General features: G+C 44.9%; 1 protein-coding gene across 1 annotated transcript in view; it reads left to right on the top strand.

The window, feature by feature from the left end:
* The first annotated feature begins 5,948 nt into the window (after positions 1 to 5,948).
* Positions 5,949 to 11,841, top strand: part of LOC131684666 (connectin) — a 698,123-nt gene continuing 692,230 nt past the window's right edge. The window contains exon 1 of the mRNA XM_058967732.1: positions 5,949 to 5,988. The gene's annotated coding sequence lies outside the window, so the exon portion shown is untranslated. The remainder of the gene's footprint in view (positions 5,989 to 11,841) is intronic.

Genomic DNA, 11,841 nt, shown 5'->3' with positions numbered 1-11,841 from the left:
TAACTGATAGTCCAACATGAAGACACCACCGCTCAACAACACATAAGGCTTGTTGCATCAAATCAAAAAGTGTGTTAATGCAAATACCGGTGATCATTATATGATAATCATCGGCGAAACCATACGTCGGAAACCCAAGCTCATTTAGTTTTCTCAACAAGCTATCGGCGACAAGGTTCCATAGAAGTGGTGACAGCACCCCACCTTGAGGACATCCGCAGACACTCAGTTTCCTCATCTCTACTTGTCTTAACGATGAGCACAGGTGTCGGTTGCTAAGCATTGCGTGTATCCAGTTCGTGATATATGAAGGTACTCCATGATCTCGTGCTGCTTCCAAAATGGATTCGAAAGACACGTTGTTAAAAGCATCTTCAATATCGAGAAAAACTCCTAAACTTGATTGCTTTTGTGAAACAACTTTTTCAATGATGTAGACAACATTGTGTAACAGGGTGGGAGTAGACTTCCCCCGCTGATATGCATGTTGCATTGCATTGAGCGGGTGCTCGCCCAAGCTACCATCCCGAATGTAGTGGCCGATTAAACGTTCCACTGATTTGAGAAGGAAGGAGGTCAGACTGATCGGTCTAAAGCTCTTTGCCTCCTCATAAGTGACGCGGCCACCGTTGGGAATGAATTTGACAGTTACTTCCCGCCACGCTAATGGAATGTATCCTGTTGCAAGACTGCAAGTAAGAACTTTTTTCAAAATATGCTTGAAGTGTTCGTATCCTTTTTGTAGTAGAACTGGAATAATTCCGTCCTTTCCCGGAGACTTATACGGAGCAAAACTTTCAATCGCCCATTTGATCGATTCGGTTGTCACAATTCTACGAGCAAATGCCCAAGAATCAGAACTGCCTGAAAAGAACTCAGAGGCAGTCGTCAGTGATGGCTCCGTACAACCTGGAAAATGTGTGTCAAAAAGACAGTTGAGTACAACATCTTCGTCAGACGAGTATTCACCATTAGTTCTAATGGAACTGACATGAAAGTCTTTCGATTTCGAAAGTAACTTATTTAATCTACTAGTCTCGTTGAGACCTGAGACATTTGTGCAGAGGCTTTTCCAACCACTTCGCTCAGAGGATCGAAGGGCATTTCTGTATGCTTTGCGAGCCAACTTAAATGCCTCCGACCCGTCCCTGCGTCTGCTATTCCAAGCTCTCCTACATAACTTTTTGAGTCGAACAAGTTCGGTATTCCACCAAGGTGTTCCTCTAGAAGCACGCATAACTCGAAGTGGACAAGCCTCTTGGTATGCTGCTACTATGAGTGAGCTTGTTTTATCCACGACCTCATCCAAATCACTTGGAGATTCAATCGTCGGAAGATACCCATGAAACCTAGTCGCCAAGCTCTCTTCGTAGAGGTCCCAGTTCGTAGATTTGGGATTACGATAGGTGACGATATCTAGCGAGGCGTTTAACTGATCAAAGACGATGTACTTATGATCAGATAACGACGGTTCGAGCTCGTTTGGTACGAGCCAGTTTGTCAACTCATGCGTAATATTGTCAGAGCAGAGAGTTACATCTAACACCTCTTCTCTGCCAGCTCGTGCAAAAGTTGGGCGGTTTCCTGCATTAAGAATGTGCAGATTTGTACTACTTAAGTATTCCATCAATTCGGTGCCTCTCAAATTGAGATCAGAGCTGCCCCAAATTATGTGGTGGGAATTTGCATCACTGCCGATTATGAGAGGAAACCCATTTCTGCCACAGTATGATACAACCCTTTTGAAACCATCAGAAGGTGATGGTTCATTATGCGGCAAATATGCCGAACAATAGACGTATTTCTTGTTTATGTCTTCAACAGTCATATTTACCATGACAGTACAAATATCACGAGTTGTGAGGTCCGATATAAGACAAGCGTCAATTGAACTATCGTTTGCTTGTCGCGTGGACGTTTGCATGTCGCATGTGCTAGCGTGTTACTTCTCGTGTATAAATTCGATTTTATAATCGTGTGTCTATTCGCATATTCGCATGTGTTCTAGGATGATCGCGCGGACTGTGAATTTGATATTTCATTTTCAGTATATAGTTCAGATGCTAAAAGAGAGTGAGTTCTCTATCACTATCAACTCTATCACTAGAGTTCCAAGTCATGTCGCCATGGAAAGTGTTGTCTAGTGGATATGAGCATCATTTTTTCTCAACTGAAGGCTTGGGCCTAGTCTGCTAGGGCCGAGAGGAGGAACTTCCGGACGTAACCAATTCATAATCGCGCGTGCGTTTGTAGGTTCATTCTTGAGAAATAGCGTTTGTAAATTATAAGTGCTAAAACATTCACTTAGTCGCGGGGATGTCATCCTGTTTGCAAGATCACAGGCGTAGGTGTGCGCGGATGATAACGAAGGGCCCGAGCGTTTGTATGTTAACGTGTGTGTCGCGTGTATATAACGTCGCGCGCATAAATTCGTGTATTATAATCGTGTGTCCACTCGCATATTTGCGTGTATTCTTGAATGTACTCTGTATCTGATACTTTAATTGCAGTGTCTAGCTCAGATGCTGGAAGAGAGTGAGTTCTCCCATATCACTAGAGTTCCTTTCTGGTTATGTCGCCACGTGTCCACGCATTTTGCACTTATGTTTGTCAAGTTCCTTGTCTATATCAAGCTGCCCGATCAGTTTATCTGGCTGAAAATTTAATGTAAAATTAAATACTCTATTGTACTTAACAGCCTCCTTTCTGTATCTAATGTTCTTCGAATACATTAAAATTTTCGGGTAAACCTTCCAAGTAAAATTAAAAGAAAAAACCTATTAAGTTATGTAAATGGAAATTTTGAAGGAGTTTCAGAATCCACTGCAAATTTTAATTGCATTATGTCTCAGAACTACAGAATACATTCGAAGTGCAGCGGTAATGAATTGGTCCTGAAAAAGATTAAAAATAGAAAATGTATAATCCGGATCATTTTGAGATAGCTTCATAGGAGGCAATTTGAGTAGAACCATTGCACTATATTTTCATAACGGAAGTTAATTGTGTAAATTGTGTTTCGACTTAGATAGATCAACTTGGCGGTTGCTAAAAACTGAATTTAAAAATGCCACCTAACTTGGGAGAACAGTTTAAACGACTAGTCGAGATGGGCAGCGTTTCAATTTTTTCATTCATGTTAAATAAATCTTAAAGTTTAAATAGTCCCAAAGCTTATAAGATAATTTAAAAAAAAAATGATTTTTTATCACTCTTGTTCACTGGTTTCATTTTTCTAACAAAATAGCATTTTTGGAACCTGGGCAACTTAGTTTGCAACGTTATTTAGTCTGCTTCCATTTGTGGAAGATCGTCCCGGAAGTACTTCCACTGAGAATGAAAATTCCCTATGAATTCCAGACAAATCTGTACAAATATTTTTTTCCGTACGCGCAACCGAAAATCCGTGCTGTTCTCCTAAATTCCGTACGGTTGGTCAGCTTACGTATAACCAACCAGCTGAATCAAATGCAATAAAGCATCCGGCTCCTCTTGAAGAATGAAAAGTTTTAAAGTAATTGTACGAGATCGCCTTGCTTTAAAAAGAAAAAAAAAACAAAAATAAATAACGGAAGCCTTCACATAACAACAGAGACGGCAACAGATGCGATATTAGTATTGCGATGCCGTTCGAATAATGTCCTCCCCAGTCACCCACAACCGGAGGCTACAAAACAGGCAAACAGTGAGTGGAATGATACATGAAATGGAAAGCTTTTAACATTCGACGTCGTCCCCGTCCGGAGGCATCCATTCAGGAAGCAAGACGAAGCATGCTTCAAGTATTTATACACTTCTAGGGAACCAGACATTTTTCTCCCATTCGTTCTGGGGTTTGTGTTCCTCTCTGTGTCCCTGTTTTTCAACTACAACCTACACCCGGTCCGAAAGTGGTCTCCGGGCTGTACCGGACTGTACCGTCACTCCATTAGTCACCTTTTTCCCTTCACATTTTCATCGTGTTTATTCTTATTTGGGTGGGGTCGTCCGTTCAGCCGTAGTTGCCCCGTAGTTGCTGCAGGCCAGTACCCAGTGTCACTGTTGATGCCACTTGGAGCAGGGTACTTGTCACGGGCGGTGATGGGTATAAATACATGTGTTCACGAATGGTTTCCGACATGTGTCTTCTGACAAGTCGTAATAAATAAAATCACTGCAGCTTTGGAAAAGAAAGTGTGCGGAAGGTTCTTGGCTCGCTCGGTCCAGTGCAGTCAGTTGGTAAGTTTATAGTTGTAGAACCGTTGCACAGCGGCAGGGGATACACTTATCTGGGGAATTATATTCGAAAGTATGAATTATTGCACTAAGGTGGCCTGTATGAAGTTGACAAATATTTGAAGATGAACCAGCCTATCAAAACGACTTCAAAATAGTCCTTTATTTCACTAAAAAAATGAGTGTTGATTTATGTTTGGATTAAATTAGGCAAATAAGGATCTGCTCAGTTAAAAAGATGTTTGACACTTTCTCGATCACAACAATTTAGCCACGTGAGGACCATATAACCAAGGTGCGAACAACTGTGTTTACCTACTGAAATCAAAGCAAACATATGGAGTACTAGTAAACAATGTTGTTAGCTGTCGTTTCTAAAACCAACATGGCTGATCGGCGTTTTTGAGGATCGCATCACCTGAGAATAAAAACTCCTTGCATATAATCGAGCATACAGGGACTTCCGACCCAGTTGGGAATCAAACCTGGATGTAAGGAACTGTCCTACGATCTACACTATGCCGACTTTCTATTCAAATATCAATTTTTCAGCGCTAGGTCATTATTTTATTCGATGTAACACAATTTTTTTTCACGTAACAAAAATGCGAAACTTTCAGATAGTAAAAGCTCCAGACACTCTTCCAACACCTGTTAGTGCAACAGTTTCGTGCATTGAAGATAAGCAAATCTCGTTTTCAATGAATACCTTCACCATTACCGCCGATTTAATTTGCACCAGTTTTAATTCCATTTAAATGAGCAATAATTTAAATTGCATTTTACTCCGCATAAATTGGAAGCGACGACGGCCGGCATGCATAACGGATGAGGGTATTGGCCACAAAAGAAATCGTCATCATTTGCATCTTCCTGCATCTTCACTGGACCCACCAGAGTGCCCGGGACTAGACTTGACTCGGCTTTTGATGGGATGATGAAGACGAAGCCGTCAAGATGGGACAGCAAGAATTCCCCCCCTCCCTCCGTTCGTTCCATGACCAGCGTCCCATGGGCCCGTTCAGGAAGAAAAATCTGTGTCGGCAAGATGAAAATTGCGAGGATAAATTAAATTTTGCCATCATCATCATCATTATCATCATCCTATCGTGATCATCACCGTTGAGACTTTTGCATGCATTTTTCCTGACGCTGCAGCCGTCAAGATGCGCTCTGCAGGGGGTGGTGGTGGTGGTGGTGGCGCTGGTGTCTTTCAATATTGCCTGCCAGCTGAGCACTGTAACTGGTTGGCATTTGTCAAAGGGTGGGTGCGAGTGCTAGGAAAATGTGTTCCTAGGCGAAGCCAAATATTTTCTTCGCTTGAATTGGATTTGAAGGCGTTGGTAAGCGCTAGGATGCGAAAATCAGGTCAAGTAACGTTGTTATGTTTAACGTAGTTAGCATGCATTTCTTGTCTTTGAAGCAGATGGCAATTCAAGAACGGGATTTGGTTTAATATTGCGGTTACGGGAGATTGTGGTTTTCGCCATTTTACTTTACTTTTGTTTAAAATTATCCAGCATACGAATTACCTAATAGGGTCAATTATCTGGATGAGGACAGCGAGCACGAACATCCCACTGTTGAAATATACATACCTGCATTGGAGGCAATGTTCAAAAATCACAAAAACACTCACAATCAATCTAAACAAAGTGAATACGTAATAAAAATGTCCATCCCAGCAAATAAATAAACAATTAGCTTTAAATAAAATATTATTCTTCCTTTCAGATCCGCCGCCCCCCGCCGCGATCTCTTGAAGTGGCAAAGGTAGGTACAAAATAAGCCCCGACCAGGCAGTGTTTATTTCTAATTTATACGAAAAAACAGACCAAAATCGAAATAAAATCACTGCCGACAAAAGAGCACAAACACTTTACAAAAAGTGTCCCTCTAAGAGACAGACCGTTTTTGTCATTCCGACGGGAAGAGGTAAATTGAGCTTCAATTTGTGAAACAAAAATAAAGATAAAAAGTTCCTGGAAAGGTTAACAACTCGGTTGGCTTCAGCAGGGACCAGAACAACAGCGGGAAAAAAAGTGAGGAAAATGGGATGACAAGTTGGGTCCGGAAACTCGAGCAAATGTTGGCTGTGAGAAATGTGTGAGTGGTGGTGGTTGGGCATGATAGGGAAAAAGGAAAAAAGGACTAAATGTTTTGACTGCCAAATTAGCAGTGATAATTATCGAACCGAGTCGAAATTAGGTTTTAATTTGACTGGGTTCCAATCTTTAAACAGTCCGATGGAGGAGTCTGTTGATTTACTTCTTGGGTAACGATGGCAGGAATTCTTGCTCCGCCATTTCAGTATGGATCGGATGATGCTGTAGTAAAAGGGTTTGCCTTCAAGTGGGTCATGAAATCGCAGATTTGTGTTCAGAGTGAAATATTTGTTATTTTTAGTTAACCGATACCCTAACCAGAAGGTTGCGTAACAGTTCACAAGTAGTATGATAACAACTGGAAGGGTATCATGTCGGCTTGGAAGCCGTTTGATGTATTTTACGGAGAAGATAAATAAATTTAATTATTAGGATCTCATGGAAGATAGGCTATTCAAGATGTTCTCGAAAGGATTGCCTAAATATCAAAGTGTGGGTGAAATATTCAACGGGTTAACAGATCTACGTTGCACTAGTGGAATTCATATGCCCCCCTCTGGAACATTCCAACAGTTAGATTTGAATTATTTTGATCACTGTAAAATTATTTTATAATATTAGCAAAATCACGGTTTCTGTTTTACGTATGGTGAATGTTTTGGCTAAGGAAGAAATAATATCGTTGGGATACAAAAAGTTGGTGTTGTGGAGATACTTTTCATACTGAGGGTATTTGTGTGGTGGCCAGGCAACGTAATTCTCACTTACTCTGACGCTGTCGAACTTTTTCAGGACTCCTTCTCCACCAGTTGCGTGAGAATTTTTTTTTTTCAATCAAATATTACTGAAAATCACTTAACTCGCCGGAAAACGTGTTATTTCTGTTTATCTGAATGATTCTCTATTCCCTGATAAATATCTCTGTCCGTAACATCACACGTAGTCAGCCAAAGTCCCGTAACTTACACATGTGCACAAAACATACTATAAACAAATCGCTGATAGTTCCTGTTGCTCTGTACCAGTGTTGCCAAGTATTTTAAACTAAAATCTGGCACATCTAAAGAGAATGTCTGAAAAAATCTGGAAATATCTGGCCTTAGATAGTTTCCAATAAAACTGCTTCCATGTTCACAATTTTTAATATATTATTGGTGAGTTCATTGGCTTTTACTGAGGTGCTCGTTGCATCCGAGAACAGTAAACTAACCAGTATCATTAAAATAGCGATCACTACCACATGTTTAAATCCCTTTTTTTTCATTTACAAATGCGAAACCTACGATTTGTTTATATGCCACTGAAATTGGTAGATCTAACACTTGATTCCCGGTTTGATTCACCTGTAAACCAGAGGTGGCAAAAAACCGGTTGAGTACCGGTACGGTAAATGAAATCTCCATACGTGTTTTCATTTTTTTTATTCAGTTCGTTTATTTCATAGGCACAAATGCGTCGTGTTTTCATTTGCACATCACATGCATTATATTCCATAGTCTCATTGCTGGTTGTTCGGCCATCTATGGAAGTTGTCCTTCAATGTCAGCTTCTTTCGCCGAACACCCTAGATAAGCGGTATAGTGTCGGTAGTAATTGTTTCAACCGGCTAAGAATTGCGATACGGACTACTTCTTCCAGTGGTAAAAACCCACCACACAGGGAACCCCAATTCCATAGTGTCATGCGACTCGTGATACGGTGAAAATTGTTTAATGGGTTTAAAATATTCTCAATGGCGAAGAGAAGCCTGAGATAACCGGGTAAACTCCTCAGTATGCTGCATTACACAGCGGAACGTTCGCGCCACGCACCAAGATTTTTTCGCCGATGATCCGCTTAATTTTGCCGAATTTTCGTTGGCTGGGGGTTTGCCAAGACTCTCGGCTAATAGTTGTACGGTGAAGTTTTACTGGGTTTCGATTAGCAAATTTAGATGTGTACTGACGAACCTGCTCAGAGGCCGTGTGGTAACTCCGCTAGCGAATGACGGATCTCAATGGTAGCATGTCTGTAATAACCTACGTACTTGGAACTATTGAGAACCAAACCCTAGTAACAATTGAGGTTTTATGGTAGTTTTATAGGCACTCATAAAACTTAGATTGCACTTGTAGCGTGCTATAAAACTTCAATTGTTACTGGGGAAGCTACAGGTCTAAAGCCCTGGTAAAGGATCTGGGCCGCGGTCACCACGTAAAGAAAAATAGGTAATAACCCCAAGTCCAAGGCGTGAAGCGACCCGTGCCGAAAGATGAGTGATCGAGGGGGTGAAAAAGATGCTCGATCGTTAACGGAGCCTGTGGGGTACCTGGGCAACCCCCACAGTAAGCGTCCCTTACCACGTTACTGCAAAGCTCTGGCGTGGCGGACCTTTCTTTCTCGCGCGACTCGTGGGATCAATGAGCGACGTGAAAAACAAAAACACACAAACAGAGGTGCCGAACCCCTTTGCTAAAGGTGGTTTAATGAGGTCTCCCCCCAGTGAAGAGAGTAGTGGAGCGACGAGGGCTGTATCCGACAGCACCAGTGACCCCCCAGCAGTGGTAGAAAATAGCCCTACCAACGCACTGGACGGGCTACTATCCGCGATGCGTAAAGTGGTGGAACAGCTCGATACTTTAATCGAGTTCACTAATGCGAAGCAAAATATCAGCAAGGAGCTAAAACAGAGCCTGCTGGTGCTCCGGAAGGCTGTTCGTGTCGCAAGACAGGAGCAGCAGGCTTACGTCAAGAGGGTGGAGTGTGGAGAAAAGTCCGACAGAGGAACCCAGACAGTGGTCTCCAAGAGGGTGGGAAGGGAGAAGGCCGACATAGGTACCCAGACAGGGGCCTTCCCCTTTCCCGTGCTATGGCGCAGCCAAGTCGCTCGAAGCGGCGGCTGAGTTCCCCTCGAAGGGTAAGGGCAAGGGCAAGCGCAAGCGCAAGAAGACGTTGAACGCGAAGCGCCCTAGGAAGTCACCAGGCGAGGGTGCAAAAACCAACACCATACGGCGTGTAACCGTCACGGTCAAACGCCGTTTGGTCGAGGTAAACCGGGACCCAATTTACCCCGCCGGGCAGGAAGAAGGCACCAGCAACTCGGCGCAACCGGGGCAGGGGGGCGTAAATCCCTGGACCCTGGTCACTAAGAAGAAGCCGACACCGACACCGGATGCACCGTAGCCCGTGAAAAAGGCCAAGAACAGAGGCGAGGCCTTGTGGTTAAAGACCGACAAGGACAAATACGCCGACGTCCTAAAGTCGATGAGGGCGGCCGAAAGCCTCTCGGCCCTCGGGCAAGACGTGCGCAGCGTGAGACGCACCAATACCGGTGAAATGCTTTTGGTGCTGAAGCGAGGCGCACAATCCAGTGCTGTCTATAAGGCCTTGGCTCAAGAGGTCCTGGGAGAAGGCGCCCAGGTGAGGTCGTTAGGGGCGGAAATGACTCTCCAGTGTAAGCATCTGGGCGAGTTCACGACCGCAGACGATGTCGTCGCAGCCGTCAAGGAGCAATGCGACGTAACAATCGAACGGGCCTCTGTGCGCTTGAGAGGGGGACTCTCCGGCACCCAAGTAGCCTACCTCAGGCTACTGAAAGCAGATGCCAAAAAGGTTACCATGATAGGTACACTGAAGATCGGCTGGTCAGTATGCCCAGTTAGCATACCCCAGCCGCCTTCAGTGGATAGGTGCTAACTATGTCGTCGCTGCGGCGAGGAGGGGCATAAGGAGCGGGGCTGCACTAAGGCGCATAAATGCCTTATCTTCACCACTAAGAAGCAAGCCCGTAATCATGCTATGGGCGGACCTTCGTGTCCCTTCGGCGAGGCAAATAAGAAGAAGCCGTGAACGTCACACAGCTAAATCTTAACCATTGTGCAGCAGCCCAACAGCTGCTGTGGCAGTCGGTCTCGGAGTCGAGGACAGATGTCGCCCTCCTATCAGACCCGTACAACATCCCTGCCGGCAACGGTGTCGGACGGGCCTAGGATGGTGGCAATCTGTACAACGGGACAGTTCCCGGTTCAAGCGGTAATACACTCCTCCGCCGAGGATGTTGCGATTGCGAAGATCAATGGGGTGTTCTATTGTAGCTTCTACGCTCCACCAAGGTGGCCCATAGAACAGTTCAACCAGATGATCGACAGGCTCTCGTCAGACCTAGTGGGCCGGAAACCGGTAGTTATAGCGGGAGACTTTAACGCTTGGGCAGTAGAGTGGGGCAGCCGCTGTACAAATAGCAGGGGCCAAGCGCTAATGGAGGCGCTTGCGAAACTCGATACTGTGCTAGCTAATAATGGCTCCGCTAGTACATTCCGTAGAAATGGGGTGGAGGCGTGGATTGTTGTAACATTTGCCAACCCGAGTCTGGTTCCAGGCATGGAATGGAGGGTAGACGAAGGCTACACCCATAGCGATCATTTAGCAATCCGCTTTAAGATCAACTATGGTGTGCAGCATCCGAGGGCGGGAGATCCCTGTCAGGTACGCGGGTGGAAGTCCAATCACTTCGACAGCGAAGCTTTCACCGCGGCCCTGGGACTGGAGGCCAACACCAACAGTCTAAGCGGGGATGCGCTGGTAGTCGTTCTATCACGCGCGTGCGACGCCACTATGCCGAGAAAAACCCTGCCAAGAAACGACAGATGCCCGGTATACTGGTGGAGTGTCGAGATTGCAGCTCTACGATCAGCCTGCCTAAGAGCTAGACGTAGGATGCAAAGAGCCCGCACCAAGGATGCAAGAGAGAACCGCCGTGAAGTGTTTCGAGCTGCGAAATAGCCCCTTAACAAGACTATCAAAAGTAGCAAGAGAGCGTGCTTCGACAACCTGTGTGAGAGTGCCAACGCGAATCCGTAGGGTGACGCCTACAGAATCGTGATGGCCAAGACCAAAGGGGGCTCTTCACCCCAAGCACGGTCTCCGGACCGGTTGGCGACGATTATCGAAGTACTCTTCCCGTCTCGAGCCACAAGCTCCTGTCCACCTGCACTACGAGACAGTGCGGGCACGGCCGAAATGGAGGTTCCGATGACGAATGAAGAACTACTAGTGGCTAATTTCCTAGCAATGGACAAAGCTCCAGGGCCGGATGGAGTTCCAAACAGCGCTCTCAAGGCAGCGATCATAGCGAACTCGAGCATGTTCAGGCTAGCTATGCAGAGATGCCTTAACGAGTGCCGTTTTCCCGATAGATAGAAATGGCAGAAATTGGTGTTGTTGCCGAAGCCCGGGAATGCCAGGCGACCCATCGGCGTACAGACCAATCTGTCTGATCGATACGACTGGCAAATTGCTTGAGAGGATCATCCTCAACAGGCTAACCCCGTACGCAGAAGGTACCAGGGGACCAAAATATGCCAGTCGCGCACCGAGCATTTTGGGTTTTGCTCTTACTGTGTTATGCGAATCTCTGACATAGTGGACCATTATTTTCTTCGCAAATCGTGGGAATGATATATGCGTTAACATCCAACTTGCTTGGTGTCCTCTAGTTGTTGTGCAATTTAAGTTGGAAATGAAATGTAGTTCTCTTCCCTCT

This window comes from Topomyia yanbarensis, chromosome 2 (genome assembly GCF_030247195.1).
Source record: "Topomyia yanbarensis strain Yona2022 chromosome 2, ASM3024719v1, whole genome shotgun sequence".
Lineage (NCBI taxonomy): Eukaryota > Metazoa > Arthropoda > Insecta > Diptera > Culicidae > Topomyia > Topomyia yanbarensis.
The sequence above is the reverse complement of the archived record's forward strand: the minus strand, read 5'-3'. Positions and strand labels throughout refer to the sequence as shown.